This window comes from Vicugna pacos, chromosome 21, assembly GCF_048564905.1.
Source record: "Vicugna pacos chromosome 21, VicPac4, whole genome shotgun sequence".
NCBI lineage: Eukaryota > Metazoa > Chordata > Mammalia > Artiodactyla > Camelidae > Vicugna > Vicugna pacos.
Genome location: NC_133007.1, coordinates 28,626,528 through 28,645,812, shown reverse-complemented (window position 1 = coordinate 28,645,812; position 19,285 = coordinate 28,626,528). Strand labels below are relative to the sequence as shown.

Below are 19,285 nucleotides of genomic sequence, written 5' to 3'. Positions count from 1 at the left end.
GAACTTAGTACTTTGGGAGTTTAGCACTTTAGGGCTATAGTTTAAAGTTTACACTAAATCTTTATACTAACATTACTTTCCCACTAGATATCAAGCTTAATGAGAGCCAAGATCATATGGCTTTTATGTAGTGAACATACCTCCCCACTCCCCAGTGATTCTACATATAGTCAGAACTTCTTGATGACGACTATTTGTTTCTCTGATTGGTAAAGAGCTAGTAACTAGAGTGCAGCTAGCGAAATAATCAAACATAATTGAGACCAGTTACTGTAATTGACATGTAGTTACTACATACAGTATATTACTACTCTTGCCATGTCAAGCGACAAATAAATACCAGATGACTAAATGAACCTCAGTTCAGATTGTGAAAAATAACTTCTTGGCCATGAAAATCAATCCATTTGATACCAACTTAGTAGTTCTAGGAGACTACATATTACTTCTGTATTTCTAATGGTCTGCACCGTTCCCAGTCTGTCTCTCAGACTTTTAGAAACTCTCATTCGCCGTCATCCCTGATGTGGCTCCACTCCCACCACCTCCAAAATCATAAAAATTTTCTCTAAACCTGTGAGTTACCCAACGAATTGCATGACTTTGGACAATTTATGTGCTTTCAAGATGTAGATTCCCTTTTCTACAACTTGCAGCTACGCTGTTTCCTTACAGTAGTTACTATCGCCATATGGCTACTGAGCACTTAAAATGCACCTCCTGCAAATTCAAATATGCTATAATTGTAAAATACATACCACATTTTAAAGACTTGGTACAAAAAAAATGATGTAAAAATACTTACCTGGCAGGGGAGATACCATGGTTTTCCCAGGGCGAGGCTTATCCATTGTACTCCGGATGTGCTGACCCCTGCGATTTCCCCAAATGCGGGAAACTCTAGTGCATGATTTGTGGTAGTGGGGGACTGTGTTCCTGCTTTCCCCTGTGGAAAAAAAAAGTAAGATATCTTGTTAACAATTTTATATTGATTACATTTTCAAATGATAGTATTTTGATCATTAGGTTAAATAAAATATATTATTAAAATTAATTTCACCAATTTTTAAAACATTTTTAATGTGGCTACTAGAAAACTTTAAATTTAAAAAGTGGTTCATGTTATATTCCTGTTACATAGCTTGCCTTAAAGGACTACAGGACTTCAAACATCCCTCCTTCCAGGTTTAAACAATAGAATTTCCAAACTTTGGGTTCAAATCTCTGCTCCGCCACGTACTAGCTTTAAAACCTTAGGTGATTACTTAAACTCTCTGTGTTTAGTTCCCTCACTGGTAAAAATGGAGATGATAATAATCATATGTACCTTCTGGAGCTGTTACATAGATTAAACGAGTGTACACATGTAATGCACTTAGAACCAGGCCTAGCGCTTACTCAGTACAGTCAGCTATTTTCATCACCATTTTTATTTACCAAAGAGAGCAAAGTTACAAACTATGCCTTTCCATATAAAATACCTAGACGAAAACAGGAAATATCTTGCATAATTCCAAACACAGTGTTGCTTAATATTAAATTATAAATATTATAAGTATATTATATTAATAAAAATATTAACTATTATAAATATCCAGAGTTCAATGAATATCAAGCTTTCCATCATATGGATTGTGTTCTTTATATATATCCATTTATTCAACTACTAAATATTCCTTGAACATCTACTATGTGCTAGGCATTTTTACAAGTATAAACAAAAATAGAAAAAAAAATTGCTGTCTTCATGGAGTTTACATTCTAGTAGAGGGCAGGAAAGCTAGTGACCATAAAGTCAATCTGAACTACTTGGTTTTTTTAGATCACATATTCTTGAATATTTAAAAAAGACTTTAAAAGTAAGCTCAAAAATTATACCAGTTCATTATTTTCCTAGTCTTTTTCCATTCCCAGCACCTTCTCAAAAGAATGATAAACCTAATTAGTATTCTGTACCACTATACCAATTAGTACCCACCCGGAGCTAGGGGGAAAGAAGCTACCACAAAAATGTGTCTAAGCTCATTACTTAAACCAAATGAAAGCATTAAGACTCAGATTATTTCCATATTTGTTTCAGAGTTTTAGAAAACATACAGTCTGATGCAACAGATTACAGGATTTTGCATTTTTAACTTAGATTTAATTGATAAGACAGCAAAAAATGAATACGTGCAACTGAGCAATTCCATTCTTACATGTATACATTAGAGCAGAAATCAGCAAACTTTTTCTATGAAGGGTCAGACAGTAAATATTTCAGTCTTTGCAAACAATCTAATCTCTGTTGTAACTACTCACTGGGCCTGAAAATAGCCATAGGTAACATATTAAAAAATGAGTATGGCTGTTCCAATAGAATTTTATTTATGGACACTGAAATATGAATTTTCATGTAATTTTCAAAAACATGTCATAAAATAATAGTCTTTTTTTAATTTTTAAAAAATCATTCAATAATGCAAAAACCATTCTTAGCTCCTGGATATACAAACATAGGTGGGAAAGCCTTATGGGCCAGGATGTAGTTTGCTGACTCCTGCCCCAGAGAATTGTTACACATGCACAAAAGCAGCTATCATATGAGAACATACATAACATCATTATTTGGATTAGTAAATAATGGGAAACAACCTAAATATCTATAGTAGGAAGATGATGAATAAATATTGGTGTACCTAGAGATACTTGTATCAACATGGATGAATCTCACAAACATAATGTTGAAGGCAAAACACAAATTATAGAATACTTACATGCCATCTATAAAACGTTTTTAAATACGCAAAAATTATACATTACTGTGCATATTTAACATATGTAATAAAAGTACGAAGAAATAGATGAGAATGTTAAACATTAAAGTCACTTACCTGGGCACCTGGGCATGATGGCAGGGCAGAAAGCAGGAAGAGAGGGTTACAATTGAAGAAAGGGTATGCAGAGGGTTTCAGTTAGATTGGTTCATAAATGTCCATTCTTTACACCGTGTTGTATATCTTTAATGTTTAATAATAAATAAAAAGGAATGTGTAGGTGTAATGTGAATTTAGCAAATGGTTTGTACTGTTTGGGAAAAAGATGTTCAATTTTTACTAAAATACTCAAAAACTTAGTCTTGAGCCTGGATGTCTCACTCTGAAGAGAGAAAATGTTTCATTTTTTAAAACTGGACTGATACTTAGGAGAAAACAGAAAATTTTATTGCATTCTTGCATAGTCAGCTAATTAAATGTTTTCAGGCAAGTAAATGGTTATTATTTATCTGTTTCAGAGAATCAAAGAGCTGTGTCAGACTCTCTCTGCCTTGTCTAATGGGTTCAATCGGCTTTGCCTGTCTGCTCTTAGTCCCCCTTTTCCATACACAGCTTCCACAGCATTACAATGATCCACATGCCCTAGGAATAGCCACTTTCCATCACCTGCTTCAACAGAACAAACAGAAGTGTAGGTGGCAATGACGTTAGTGTTTCTGTGTGTGAAAACCTAGTGTGAATTTTCCCCTTTCTCTGGCAAAAGTTCTCAAGGCATCATTTATAAAAAGAAGAAAAAAAAAAAAACTTGCTCTGCTTTTACTGATTTCAGCAACAGTTATCATTAAAACTGCCTTTTGATCTAGAATTACTTAAATAATTCCTTAAGGGCCTCCTAAAGCCACTTTTCTTCAAGTTACCTAAATCATGAGCTCTTTTTTTCCTTCAAAGACCCCCAAAGTAAAGTAATGTCAGTCACAACCGCTGGGCAGGTACTGCCCTCTAGTGCTTACACTTTTATAATAAAATCTTTAAACACTGACATCATACCAAAGAAAGTTAATAACATCCTCTTGATCAAAGATTTTTCAACTTCATACTACTGACGTTTGGGGCCAGTAAGTCTTTGCTGTGGTGGGGGACTAACCTCTGCACTGTTAGATTTTTAACAGCATCCCTGGCCTCTCTACCCACTAGATGCAGTTGCACCCCTCACCTCCCCACCCTGCCCTAGTTGTGACAAACAAAAATGTCTCCAGATGTTGCTAAATGTCCCTTGGGGGGCAAAATCACCCCTGGGTGAGAACCACTGAATTAGCCAAAAGTGGTCCAACACATTCATATTAGTACTGAAATTATAAGCAAAAAAAAAGTCTTCTCTAGACTAATTCATTTGAGTGAAATAAAAGATAATTTCATTTCTGCATGAAAAAAAAAAAAAACAGAGAATTAGATTTTCAGCTTTTCTCCCCACCCACAAAGTCTTGACTGGTGGGAAATTCTTTACACCTTTGTCTTTCTGTTCCAGCTTTACTTCTTAGATCTATTCACTTCCTTTCAAAGGGCTTAGAAAACAAAGCTTGCACTTCTAGCTGAATGTAGGGAATACTATAGGGAAAGGGTAGGGGGAGGTATGAGTGTCTGTATTGTGTTCTAAAAAAACTTAGAGGGTCAACATGAACAATGCTGGCAACAGAGAATCCTTATTGCTTGTAAACACAATATGAAAATGCTTACAAAATATCAAAAGAAGTTTCAAATCTGGATTTTATAAAGTTACATTAGGAAGGTTTATTCAGATCTGCTATGAATGGTTTGTCCTCATGTAAGTGCTTTATGCTTATAAATCCTGATTCTATGAATTTTAAAGCCTAGAAATGACTGAGGACTAGATATTTAAAAATAAAAAGTAGTTTGGACTGGCATTGAGTGAAATTTCCTCCCCTCATCAAATTTCTCACTGACTTAATTGATTTTACTGATGAAATAAATAAGAAATAAGAATCAATAATTTTAATTCACTTATATGATTAAAAATAAATCACTTTTTATTAACACATTCAGATCTAATATTTTATTTATTGCTTAGTGAAATTAAAAGTACTATAGCTCTACAATTGTAAGCTCTTATTAGCAGACCCTTGAAGTGGAAATCTATTTTAGCTCCACAGAGCAGTATGTGATCACTCCCAACCTCTTCTTAGAGGCTGTTGCTTTGCTGACTTTATATTGGTTTCATTCTATCCTCTCTAATTAAATTCAATTAGAAAGTCTTCTAATCATATAATAAAGCCAAGCACAAATAGGTTTTAGGCTTTGATCTTTTAAAGGACAACCAAATGATTTTGAATGTATATTTAAAACTATAACAAAGAAAAGTTACATGACTTGGATCAAAGTAAAATGCTAAAGGAAAACACAAAATCTGGAAAGATATCACTCTGATCAGGGAGAGAGGAGGAATACATATCACCCAGTGATACTATTTAAGTCATTTTAAGGTATTATTTAAGAGTTATGTTATTTTAAGAGTTATAACTTTTTTCAGTTATATAAAAAGTCTCAGCTATTCTATAATACGCAATTATTTTAAAGCATCCAGAAACTTTTTTAAAAAAAATAATTATTCTAGAAATTAGTTTATGTATTCATTGCTAATTGCACAGCACTTGAAGCTTCTCAGTGAAGGAAAATATTTTCTTAAGTTCTAATTTAAAGGAACTGTGGTGGGCAGAATAAGGGGAGATAGTTACCTATCAAATCTCAAGAGATTAAAAAGTCCAGTAGCCCAACTATACTGGCTGTTGAACAAGTTGAAACCTGAGTCAGAAAATAGAATCTGACTTCAAAAGACAAAAATGGCAACGTTAACAATGTTACTTTTATGTGACCCTGTAACAGAAAGCTGAGGTTTGTAGCAGTTGTTAAAAACAAGTTAAGTCATTGGAGGAGAGAGCTGAGCTTGATAAATTGTGAAAAATAGGCCTATCCTCTTAATGTAGACGGAGAGAACTGACTGACGATTATTCTCATCTCATTTCACTAGCATTTTAATGGTGAAAGCTGCCGCTGTGAAAGCTCGCTGCACAGCGCCTGCGGTGCCTCCTTCTAACACAGCGACTCCCAGTAGTCCTTTTGATGGCAAGTATCCATACACTCTTCCTTCTTATGTAGAAGTATTATTCAGACACACTTACAGGAATTTTAATTACCATCTTTAAGGATTACAGTACCTTCAAATAACTAAAACAAAGGCATATACTCCCAGAAGAAAACAACTCTCCTTCCTTTGCCAACCCACTGACAAATTTGGGAAAGATAAAATTCCATACATAAAGTTCATTATTGCTTATGATTTTGACTCTTGAAACTTTATGAAGAAAACCCTGCACACAGACTTTTTTCTCATCTTTTCTTTGTAGTTTAAGAAGATAAGCTTCAGAAATTCTCTTGCTTCCTCTCCTCCTGTCAGGTTTCAGGATCATCTGGCCATTCAACTAGAACATGAGTTCTTTTCTTCTTAGCTTCAACCAATTGTCATTTAGTATATTGACTTTTAAAATAGTGTCCACAGAGTAAATTAATTTGTTACAGAAAATTTTCTTTATTTTCAACTGGCATCAGTTGGGCATCAAGGTGTCCTTTGTACTAAGCAGTTTAATCCGAATTGGCAATATATGGATTACATATGTATAGTAATTTGGAGACTTTACTGTATTTCCCTTATGAAATGCTTTATACAATTTATTTTCTCTCCTTCCTTGATATCATAAAATGCCTTTAGAGAACTCTATGGACAAAAGGTACATTGTGAGTTTAAAGAAAAATATTTTAAGAAAAGTAAACTCTAGCCATTTCTACCCTGTACTTGAAAATTCTCCCTTCTTGCACTTCTGTAAGGAGGCAACTGATAACAACTAAGGGGGTTGTAAAAATCTAAACAAGCATTATAAACAAGGCACTGCTGCAAAGGATGGAAGAGCAAAGACAATTCCTGCCCTCCGGAGGTTCCCATTTGGTGGGACAGGAAAAATAATGATAAGAGGCTGAGTAAGAGCTGAATCATGAGCAAGCTCTAGACAAGCACCCCAAGGATGTGTAAGAGAAAGACTGTATCCAGAGGGATCCATAAAAGAAACCACCCTGAAGATGGATAGGATCTTAGTGAGCAGAGATGGGGGACATCCCAGGCAAAGGGGAAAGTGTGAGCAAAACCAGAGAGAGATGGCATATTAGTTTCCAAGGGTTGCTGTAATGAAGTACCACAAACTGGGGGGCTTAACATAACAGAAATCTATTCTCCCATAGTTCTGAAAGCTAAAAGGAAAAAAGCAAAGTGTCATCAGTGCCATGCTCTCTCTAAAGGCTTTAGAGGAGAATTTTCCTTGCCTCTTCCTAGCTTCTGATAGTTACCTGAAATACTTGGTGTTCCTTGGCTTATAGACACATCAGTCCAATCTATGCCTCCATCATCATATTCTCCTGTGTGTCTCTCTCTTCACATGGCCATCTTCCATGTGTGTCTGTGTCTCTTCTATTCTTATAAGAATAGCAGTCATATTGGATTAGGGCCCACCCTAATCAAGTATGACTTCATCTTAACTTGATTACACCTACAAAGACTCTTTCCAAATAAGGTCACATTCACAGGTACTGGAGGTTATTAGGACTTGAACATGTTTTTTTGGGGAGACACAATTCAACCTGCAACATATAGTAATCAGTTTAATGTGGCTAGAAAGTAAACTACACCTTGGAAAGGAATGAAAATAACAGGAAAGAGTAGTTGGGTTGCAGAAGACCTTGATGAACGAAAATGGGGGTGCCACAGAATATTTTTAAGAGTATTACTAATGAAGTTATCCATTTGGGAAAATTAATTTGTCATTATTGTGTAAAACTCATCATGGGAAAAAAAGAAAAATGAATAGGCAGTCAGAGAGCTACGTTAGGAATAGAGGGTGTTTGTGATGCCTCAAATAAAATGGTCTAATAAGGTTTATAAAGAATGGGACATACTAGAGACTGGTTATAGGAGATAAGAGATGAAGTAACACTGAATTTGAAGAATAGGAGAATAGTGGTACAATTATTATCACTGTGATATTAGTTGTATTGTATTCTAATTCTCTGACACCAACTGGGTGTTCTACAATTTAACTCTGACACTATCTATCAAGAGTTAGTGCAGAATCCACAGGTTAAGGGCAAAGTCCTTCACAAGACTGCCCCCACTTCAGACACCAGCCACAAGTGTCAGGCGTCCCCAAGCTATGCACACATCTGCCCTGCTGACGACAAATTCAGGCTTCTCACAATGCCTCAAGTTTGATAGTTTGCTAGAAGAACTCACAAAATTCACTGAAAGCACTATAGTTACAATTACAATTTTATATAAAAAACACAATTCAGGAATAGCTAAATGGAAGAGACATATAGGGCAAGGTTTGGGTTGGGGGAGGGGAAGAGGGGACACAGAGTTTCCATGCCTTCTCCTTATGGAATCTGGTGTATCACCATCCTGACATATTAATGTGTTTATGAACCAGGAAGCCCTACTGAGCCTCAGATCCAGAATATTTATTGGGGTTTCACAGCATAGGCATGGTTGATTAAATCACTGGCCATGTGATTGAGTCCAGTTTCCAGTCCCTCTCCCTTCCCAGGATGCCAGGGGTGGGAAGTGGAGGAGTAGGGCTGAAAGTTCCAACCCTCTAATCACATGCTTGGTTTTTCTGGTGTGGCCAGCCCCTCACTTGAAACTAGCTAAGGGCCCATCAAGTCACTTCATTTGCATAAATTCAGGTATAGTAGAAAGGGGGTTGTAATGAATAACAAAAGACACTCTTATCACTCAGGAAATTCCAAGTTTTTGAATCTTCCAGGAACTGGAGACAAAGACCCCAAATAACATTATTATATTACATGCATATTAATAACTAATATTTATTAAGGACTTGATATGCAACAGGACATTTAACTCTCACAAAGCCTTATTATTATCATCTCCATTGTACAGATGAGGAAATTAAGTCTCAGGGATCATATGAGTCCTAAATTCATAATGCCAGTAAATGGTAAAAAGTCAGTTTACTCCAGAGCCTGTGCTGGTGACCACAATGAATACTTTCTTCCTGTGCATCCTTGGGCAAGTCACTTAACTTCTCTAGGCTCTCTAGTAAACTGAAAAGGCTGTGATTACCAATGTTCCTTTCAACTCCAGTGTTTACCTTTTTCATTTGAATTGTTTCAAAACACCACACTATCCTACTTACAAATAAAGGATATTTACTATTACCCTGCTATTGGACATTTAGGCTGCTTCCAGTTTTTCCTTTATATAATTAACCCTGCAACGAATAACTTTGTGCACTGACTATCTGCTTTACAGATTATTTCCTTAGAATAAATTCTTGGAAATAATCCTAAATTGATTTCAGTAATGAGAATTTTTTTTAACTTTTGTTACTCTAATGAGGATTTTTAAGTATTATTTTAGTGTACCTGCTTTTAAAAAGCAATATATGCTAATAATAGGAATTTAGTAAGAAAAAATGTAACTAACTTTACTTTGATTTCTTAAAAAATTTTTATCACTAACTTTTTAATATCAGGTCTACATCTTCTTCACAAAATTACATTTATTAATAATAACAATTCAAAAGAAAAGAACACAACAAATTTTACTTACATCTGATTAGTTCAAAATTTTAATATCTTATTCATTGATGTATCCCTAGGGTTTGGAACACAGAAATCAATAAGTACTTACTGAATGAATAACTTTGTCTTGCTCTTTTTGTTTATTCTTTTAAACCAACTTTGGAAAAATTTTCAGTTCCCTCCTAAAAATATTCCATAGGGAATTTAAATGGGAATTGTATTGATTTTTTAAGTTGATTTAAGATGGCCTGAAGTCATTAAAATGTTTATATTTCCATCCAAAACTTAACATGCCTCTCCATTCAGTTGTGAAAAATTAAAGGTGTTTCTGTTAAAGGGTGCTTCCAATATTTTTTCTCTCTGGTAATAATTTGATAGCTTGGATTATATAGATCAAACACATTCTTCATTAAAAGCATGTCTATTAATGTTATTTGTTGATATAGTGAATGAGATCTTTTCCATTACATTTTCTACCTAATTGTTGCCAGAAACGTAGAGTGATTTTTTTCCTGAACTACTTTATTAATTCAAATGTTTAGTTGAACATAAAAATTCCATCATCTATTTTTCCTCTAGGATTTAAACCACTTACTTGTGTGCTATCTTACTGCATTAGTCAGAACTTTCAAAACAATTTTAAATTACAGTGACTGAGAGACTAAATATACAATGGCCAGACCATATAGAAAATAGAACCTTGACCCACAAGCTGCAGCCACCTGCCCAGGAAACCAGTCCCTTATCTACAATAAACAACCCAGGAAGCCAGCCTGCTATGTCAGACTTGCAGGAAGCCAGGTTGCTATCTACAGTGACAATCCAAGCAGCTAAACAATAACTTCTGTAACAACTGGTTTGAAATGGCCAGGACTTGATTAATAACTGACAGCTTCCCTAATTTTGGTCCCTACTTCCAATGTGGGACCAACAATACAAAGCCAAGTATGCACCCTCCAACCAGTCACATAGGATGCCCCACTTCTAGTTAGTCTGCCTACAAGCTTCTCCATGCCAACTGCCTCCAATTAAAGCACACACGAAGCTTCCCCATTCCTGTACCTGACACTGAGTTACTGACAAAACTCAAGTGATGGTGGCTGATTCCCTTGCTATAGCAAGCTCAGAATAAACAGCCTTTGCTTTTCTCATTTAGTTGGTCTTCATTTGTTTGAACAGGCAATGGCAGGCATCCTTAATTTTGCTCCTCATTTTAATGGAAACATCCTTAATTGGGGACGGGGCATTAAGAATAATATTGTTATTTTGAAAAAGATTTTTATCGTATTGTGGTATCCTTCTATTCCATTCTTAACAACTACTTAAAATAGAATGTTTACTTCTTATCAGGTACATTTTCAGCATCTAAAAAGATCTTATATTTTTCATATTCAGTGTTTTAAGATTAGATTTCTTTTTATTGAACCACCCTCAAGTTTCTGAGATAAGCATTTCTCAGTTGTGAATAGTTATTCTTTCAAAATATTGTAATATTTACATGCTTGTCTTTTTACTTAAGATTTGAAGTCTATATAGGCAAGACTCATTTTTAGTATTCAGTATTAATCTTACTAGTTTTTTTTCCAATGGGTAATTTTATTTTCAGACTGAGAGGGCATCTTTCAGGTAATTTTAAAAAGATGAACCACAATGTTAATAGCAACTTATAATTATAAAGGAATAATAGACAAATGCCTCACCTTTAAGAGTATAACAAATTTAAATGTATTCAAAAGTGAAGTGAAAATAAACCTACTTACAAATATCTGCTGTAATTAAACAGAAAATCATTATTTTAAGCATTATCTTTACTTGAAAATTCTTATTGCAAAGAGCCATAGCACCCAACCTAGAGAGGGAAAATTCTATTGATATTAGAAACAGAAGTTAAGACTCCTCAGGAATAAGAAAACAAATACATATAACTATGATTTCTCTTAATACTAACCTATTTCTGTATTAAATGATAATATGTGGGGGGAGGGTATAGCTCAGTGGTAAAATGCATGCCTAGCATGCACAAGGTCCTGGGTTCAATCCCCAGTACCTCACTTAAATAAATAAATAACCTAATTACCTCCACCCAGCAACAAAAAAATGATAATATGTGTTTCACATGTCAAATTAATATACATTTAAAATTTGACTTCATGAAGTTAATATCCTGACGTTAATGATATAAATATTTTTAAATAATTAGACATAAATAAAATATAATATATAAGAATTTTATATTTGCTAAAAAGGAGATATCAAAATAATTGGCTAAGAGACAGATTATTCAATAATATATGGTGCTGGGAAAACTAACAACTTGGGAGAATGGAGAGACAAAAAAGATTGTCCAAAGAATGAACTAGGGGGCTTTCCCACAGTTACCTGACAATGAGCTGGCTGGTATCTGGAGGTGCCTGATCTCACCTTCCCCCAAAGTCTCTGAGTACTGAACAGCTAGTGTTTCCAGCAGCTCTCTAAAGAGCTGGCACCCAAGCTCTGGCTATTTGACACCCAATTCAGCTCCATCCTCAGGCCACTCTCATGTTTGACCACAACATACCTGGTACACTAGAGTGAGAATAACACTCTCTTAGATGGCGGGCGCATGGCCCCTTGGATCCTGCTGACTCTTCCATTTATTAATTCCTGCTTGAACCAAATAATACTTGCTATTGATTAGCTGAGTCCTTTTCTTGAGGAAATGGGTTTAAACACTTAACCTCACATTATGCACCAAAACTAATTCTAGAAGGTCAGCAAGTCAGTAAAAATAAATCAAGACAATGAAAAGCTAGAATAAAGTGGAATTAAGTCATCTACAAATCTCTGGAGGATGAGACAAATTTCCAGGCTTCATAAGAAGATAAATCACAAATAAAAACACTGATCAATTCACTAATTTGACATAAATATTTTAAATGTTCACATAACAAAAGAAGGACAAAGAACAGAAGAAATATGTTCATCTAGTATGACAAAGGGTTAACATCCCTATTACATAAAAAAATTAATAGAATTGGTGTTTTAAATCAAATCATGAAAGCTCAGTCGATAAAGGTTATAAGCAATCTACAAAGGAACATGCAACCAGTAATCAAAGAAATGCAAATGAAAGCAACAAGGTACCATTTTAACCTACTTTTCTTCCTTTTTGATAGCTCCTTCTTAGCCTGTTTGGCTCCATTTCCCCAACTTCTGTATGTTGAAGTGCTCTAGGAATTCAGTAGTACTTAGACTCATTCCCTAATGACCTCACCCAGTCTCATGGCTTTAAATAGTGTCTATGTATCAATGACTCCCAAATTTTGTATCTCCAACTCAGACTGGAATATCCAACTGCCTACTGGCCACCTCCACTTGGATTTTTAACAACTGACTCAAACGTAATGAAAATATATCTCATTCTGTACAGCTGATACTCTCTCCCCCAAACCAGTTCCTGCACCCTTCTCCTTCTCAGTTGATGGCAACTGAATTCTTCCTGTTGCTCAGGCCAAAAATCTTAGTACTATCCTGACTCCTCCTCTCATATGCCACACCTCATCAGTCAGCAATTTCTGTCAGTTCCACCTCCACAATACACCCAGAATTCAATTCACTTCCCTCACTACCACCAGGTTCCAAGCCACCATCTTTTTTCACCTGGATTATTGCAATAACCTCCTAACTGGTATCCTGACTTCTGTCCTTGCCCCTCTTCCTCTGTTCTCAGGAGAGTAGTCAGAGTGAACCTGTTAAAAACTAAGGCAAATGCTCTCACTCCTTTGCTCAACTCTCCAATAGTTGCCCATTCTCATTCAGAGTAAAATCCAAAGACCTTACAGTAAGCCCTACATGATCTATCCCCTTCTTACCCTACCCCACCCCTTATCTCCATGACTTCATCTAATATTGCTAACCCTCTTGCTTTGTTCTAGCCACATGGCTTTGATGTCCCTCCACCACACCAGCCATATTCTTACTACAGAGCCTTTGCACCTGCTATTCCTTGTCTGGAATGCTCTTACCAAGATATCAAATAGCTAGCTCTCTAATTTCCTTTGGGTCTTTATTAAAAATGTGTCTTTACTTTTCCTCCACCCTTTTCCTTCCATTCCTACTGGCCCATAGTGTATGTTAGAGCCAAGCAAGACAAGGAGGGCACCCATGCAGAGGGGTGGCCTGGCACGGGGTATCAGACTAAGAGGGTGAAGATTTGCTGACATCGAGTGATGGAGCCCAAATTCGGTCAAAAGGGCATCGAGGCAGGGGAAGGGGTGGCAGCAGAGGAAGAGATTAATTACACACAGAGGGTTTGATCAAATAAGTAAATACACTGAGGATAAAGACAGCTAATTTCTCACCGTTAGAGTATAGACATACAAAGATAGAAAGGCATAAAACTAGAGTGAACTGAGGTTGGATTGAAATTGGAGTGAACACACAGTTTTCAATATAGTTATAGTATAAATAAATACACACTTATATTGTTTGTATATATGTATATGTAAATGTGTACACACACATACATAAATATTCTATGTCCACTGAGAGTGTCAAGGAGCAACATGCCAATAGTAATGAGCATGCCTAGCGCATAGAGCATGGCTTCAAAATAGCATTCTCAAGGGCTCCTTGGAGAATTGCCTAATTCCGGGGTTGGACAGGAAAGTACAAGATAAGCCTGGAACATCTTGGTATGCCAGAAAACAAGGAGGTGTTCAAAGAATGTTGGGGGCATGTCAAAAAGACACAGAAGCTTAGTTTGAAAGTGTTCCAATGGGAAAATGTGAGAACAATTTGAACATCAAAATGATTCTAACTCATTGACATAGCAAATTATGAACTCATATGGACATAAAACAAACTGGAAGTTTGATAAGAAATGTGATCAAGTACCTCTCTACAAAATAAACAGAAAAAGGATAACTTTAAACTGGAGAAGCTTGGAAGATACCACCTAAATCAAGTGATCAAAGTAAATATGGTCAGTAATAGGCCAAACAGAAATTATATGTCATCTGATAAGCTGCAGCAAGAATACTGCATGATTTCTGTGATATTCCTGCCAAAAATGCATAAGCTTAAGTCTAATCATAAGGAAACAGCAGACAAACCTACATTAAGGGGTATTCTACAAAATAAGTGGCCTGGAATTTTCAAAGTGTTAAGGTCATAAAAGATAAAGAAACAGTGTGAAACTGTTTCAAACTGAAGGAGACTAAAGACACAAGATAACTAAATGCAACAACTATTGATGCAGAACTGGATCTTTCTGCTATGAAGGGCATTATTGAGACACCTAACAAAATTTGACTGGAGTATGAGGGTAAGACACTATTAATGTATCAATGTATCAAGACAGTATTAATGTATCAATGTATCACAGCATCACTTCTGTGATATTCCTGCCAAAAATGCGTAAGTTTAAGTCTAATCATACGGAAACAGCAGACAAACCTACATTAAGGGGTATTCTACAAATTAAGTGGCCTGGAATTTTCAAAGTGTTAAGGTCATAAAAGATAAAGAAACAGTGTGAAACTGTTTCAAACTGAAGGAGACTAAAGAGACAAGATAACTAAATGCAACAACTACTGATACAGAACTGGATCTTTCTGCTATGAAGGGCATTATTGAGACACCTAACAAAATTTGACTGGACTATGAGGGTAAGACACTATTAGTGTATCAACCCTTATTTTGATGGTTACAATTTGATTATGTAGAAGATTATGTACAATTTCCTTTGTTTATAGGAAAGGCACCCTAAAATATTTGGGAAGGTGGGACATTATATGGATAACTGAGTATATATATATAACTGAGTAACTGATTCTCAAATTGTTCAGGAAAAAAATTTTTTGCTACCATATTTTCAACTTTTCTGTGGGTTTGTGATTTAAATTTAAAATATTTTTTTAAATGTTGTCACTTACTCAGTGAGACCTTTACTAGCCACTCTTGAGATGCTCACCCCAATAACACTTCATATTTCCCTTTGGCACATATATTTTATTTATTTATCTAGTTGGTTGTTTCACCCAGGAGGATCCATGAGGGCAGGAATTTTTGTCTGTTTTATTCATGGCTGTCATCAGCGCTTAGACCATTGCCTGGAACACAATAAGTGCTCAATAAATATTTAATGAATAAATGAATGGATAAGCCTATTAAGTAAATGTTTTAAGGAAGATAATAACCATTACAAGGACAGGTGAAGTAAAACTTACTCTTATCATCAATGACAGGCTTGTTAAAAATCCTTTTGGAAAACAATTTGGCAAATGAGAGTCATAAAAATATTAATATTCTTTTTTCTAGAAATTTCACTTCTGGGAATTTATTCTAAAGAACTATCCTAAAATATGGGGATGTAATCACAGTGTCAAGCTCTTCACTAGTGTGTTATTTATAGAAAAAAAAGAGAGAAATATACAAAAAGCAGTTGATAAATTATGCCATAGCCACAGATTAAAATTCTACTTCATTTGAAATTCCATTTGTTTTGATATTCATTTCATTTGAAATTCTACTAATGTGGGAAAGTGCTTTTTAATGTATTATTACATGAGAAAAAAAACTGAATATAATTTTACAGTCTATGAGTCCAACTAAAAAGCATGCACTGTATTAAGCAATTATTGTATTGTGGCAAATTTTATTTGTTTTTCTCTATTGTCCAAATAGTTGGTAATATGGTTATAATTTATATTCTTAAAATACATTTATAATAAATATATATATATATTTTTTTAAACACATCATGGATGAAATTAGCTACATGTAGAAAGTATTAACCTCATGAAAGAAAATAACTGCTTGGGTGAAGAGATTAAGAACATACCAATCAAAGACTGACTAGTCTGTCTTCAAACATGAAAAATATAAAAAAGGTTAAAAAAAATTTTAAGCCTGTTTAAATAAAGTATGTTAATAGAAAAAGTGGTTTACAAAGACTCAAGAGAAGAATTGGATGATACCAGTCTATTACTGCTGATGCAAGACATGCTAAATGCAACAAATACTAAAACCACCAAAAAGGTATACTCTGCTGGACGAGGGTAGGTTCATCAAGCTTGCCAGGCCAATAAAACATCCCTCAAGACCATCCAGCACCCCCTGTTCTGATACCATGCTCACCAGAGAGTCTTCTGATTAACTTGGCCTCCCAGGTAACTTATAGGAAAGGCATTTCCTAGATCTTCACATAGCCACGTGAGTACTTGAAATGTGACTAATCCAAACTGATATGTGCTGCAAGTACAAAATCCACTCCAGATTTTGAGGACTCTGTATGAAAAAAAAAAAGTAAAATACCTCAGTAATAATTTTATATTGATTACCTGATGAAATTATAACATTTTGGATATATTGGATTAAATATGTTATTAATTTTACCTGTTTCTTTTTATTTTTTAATATAGTTGAAAAGAAAATTTTAAATTACTTCTGTGGCTCACATTTGTGGTTAATATTATATTTCTGTTGGAGAGCACTGATCTAGAACACTGAACAAGAATACTGCAGTCCATGTAACTATATAATCTCCCTATAAAGCAGTAAATTGACAGTCTGGTTTAGACATCAGTCTCTTGTGAGCTTTCCTGTCACAAATCTGTCCCTCACAAACTGATCAACTTTGCACTCACAAAAACAAACCCAGTGAAGATGAGACCTTCACTGAAGTGAGCCAGTCAAGGTTCTGGCATCCTCTGAGCTTCCTGGGCACAAGCTGTCAGCTCCACTATTTCTCTACCTCTCATCATTTCTTCTTGAACTGTGTCCTTCAAGAGACAGGGTTGTGTATTATTAATCTTTGTTTTCCTAGCACTTAGGTGTCTTAAACAAAGGTATTAAAAAGTTTATTAAATGAACATTCTTCTACTTTTTATGCCTTTGATCACAGCTACAGGCCTCTTTGCCTTGAAAAGGATTTGTACATAACCTCCTCACTTCTTCATCTGTTAACTGCAAATGGCTTATAAAGATTGAATACATAAAAACCTGAAAGAAAGTTATTTACAGTCATGTGAACTAAAAAGAATAGTATCTAATATGGAGTGAAAGCTTCATAACCATCACAGCACACTATACTTTATTATCAAGGACAGAGCCTTAGAGACAGACCACAGAATTGATATTTCATCATTATGCAACGGCCTACATAATTTGACCTCTTATTTGTCCCTGAACTCCAACAGCAACCTGAAGGCTGATATAAAATAATGATGGAAGGGAAAATAGATGACACAAAAAGAAAAGGAGGTTTATTATGGGATCAGTGTAATGCTTTGGCCTCAAAACATAGACCAGATGGCAATAACCCCTTTCTCTCAGCAAGTAGCTTCTCAAAGTCCTACTGGTTGTCAAAAACAAATTCACTATCAACCTTCTCTGCTAATAATCATTTTTGAGTACTGTGGCAGCATCAAAACAATGCTGAAAACACACACAATCGCTCAACATAAAGATAAAAAATATTTTTTAACTTCTCCTAAATATTTACTTCTGACAAGGGAAGCCTTTTTCTGAGAAATGGTGTAACCCAGTAGAAACTCTAAAACCCCAGGCATGTTTTCATCTTTTTTTTTAAATGAAGTAGACAGACTTTGTTTTACCATATTTTGTGGCTGTTTTGTAAAACAAAATGCCTTAGAGCTGATAAACAGAGGGCGACAGTCTGGAAATGTGGTCTTAGGGTGAGAGAACTGAGGGTCCAAAAAGCCGTATCATTGACTGAAATTGACACTGTTATCATGGGACAGTATTGAAATCTCAAGATAAACAAGTTCACACTGTATAGTACAGGGAACTATACTCAATATCTTGTAGTGACCTATAGTGAAAGAGAATATGAAAACAAATGTATGTATATTCATGTATGACTGAAGCATTGTGCTGTACACCAGAAATTGACTCAGCATTGTAAACTGACTATACTTCAATAAAAATACATACTAACAAAGAAGAAGAAAATGCCTGAGAAACTGTTGGTTTTACTGAAATTAAATACTTACAGCTGCTAATTCTTTCGGACATTAAACCCTTCCTTTAATTTTTTTAAAACTGTGTACACAAGAATTCAATTGCCTTTACCTTCCATAGTTCCAAAGAAACCTTTCTGGTATACAAGACAAACTGAAGCAAACAGTCTCTGAAAGGTGACTTAGTGATTCCAATAAGAGGTATAATCTGATGACAGTTTTTCTTCAATTGTTTGAGGCACTTCTCACAAACTACAATTCAGTTGCCCTAACTAGAAGTCCTAAGCCTGCAAGCCGACCTTTACAAAACTTCCCCAATAGAACCATTCTTTCCTTCTAGAAGAGAGAATTTAAAAATCCTACATACGTCAAAGCTCTTTATCATTTTACACGGGGGCTGCGTGTCATTTTCTCTATGATTTACCTCTGGTTAGTTGGTTGACTCTAATAATTTTCCAGAACTGTTTCGTCCTGAGGTACCGACTTAACTGAACTATTAAGGCTCAGATCAACCCACCAATTCTGACACAGAGAAAATGGGAATAGGAAGGGCTGAGCAGGCCAGCGCCTGGGGACAAGAAGCAAAGTTCACCGAGCAAAGGTCCCCCAAGTGCAAACCTGAACCAGAACGGCACAAACGAGAGGGACAAGCAAAGGGGTCAGAGCTCCAACCGCATTTCCACCTCAGAGATCTTGAAAACGTACGTAATACCAATTTATAGCTGTTAAACTGGATGATACTCGTGAATCTGGGACTGAGAATCATTCAGTATTTGAAATTGGGGGGGGGGCGGAAAGCTCTGTAAACCGTTAAGCGAGGTTTGTAAAACGTAGGAGTGAATGAAGAAAAGGAAGGTCCTAAGGACCTGACAGGAGACGTTCAGTCCGCGTCAGCGGGCTACCTCA

The 19,285-nt window shown here is 35.5% G+C and overlaps 1 long non-coding RNA gene and 1 pseudogene across 1 annotated transcript; one reads left to right on the top strand and one right to left on the bottom strand.

Moving 5' to 3' along the window:
* The first annotated feature begins 797 nt into the window (after window positions 1–797).
* On the top strand, window positions 798–949 carry LOC116284982 (U1 spliceosomal RNA; annotated as a pseudogene).
* A 14,437-nt stretch (window positions 950–15,386) lies between these two features.
* On the bottom strand, window positions 15,387–19,224 carry LOC116284938 (uncharacterized). The gene is made up of 3 exons (XR_012062895.1): window positions 18,804–19,224; window positions 16,536–16,685; window positions 15,387–15,508 (listed from the first exon to the last, which is right to left on the bottom strand). It is a non-coding gene; the product is annotated as an uncharacterized lncRNA (long non-coding RNA).
* Between the last annotated feature and the right edge of the window lie 61 nt (window positions 19,225–19,285).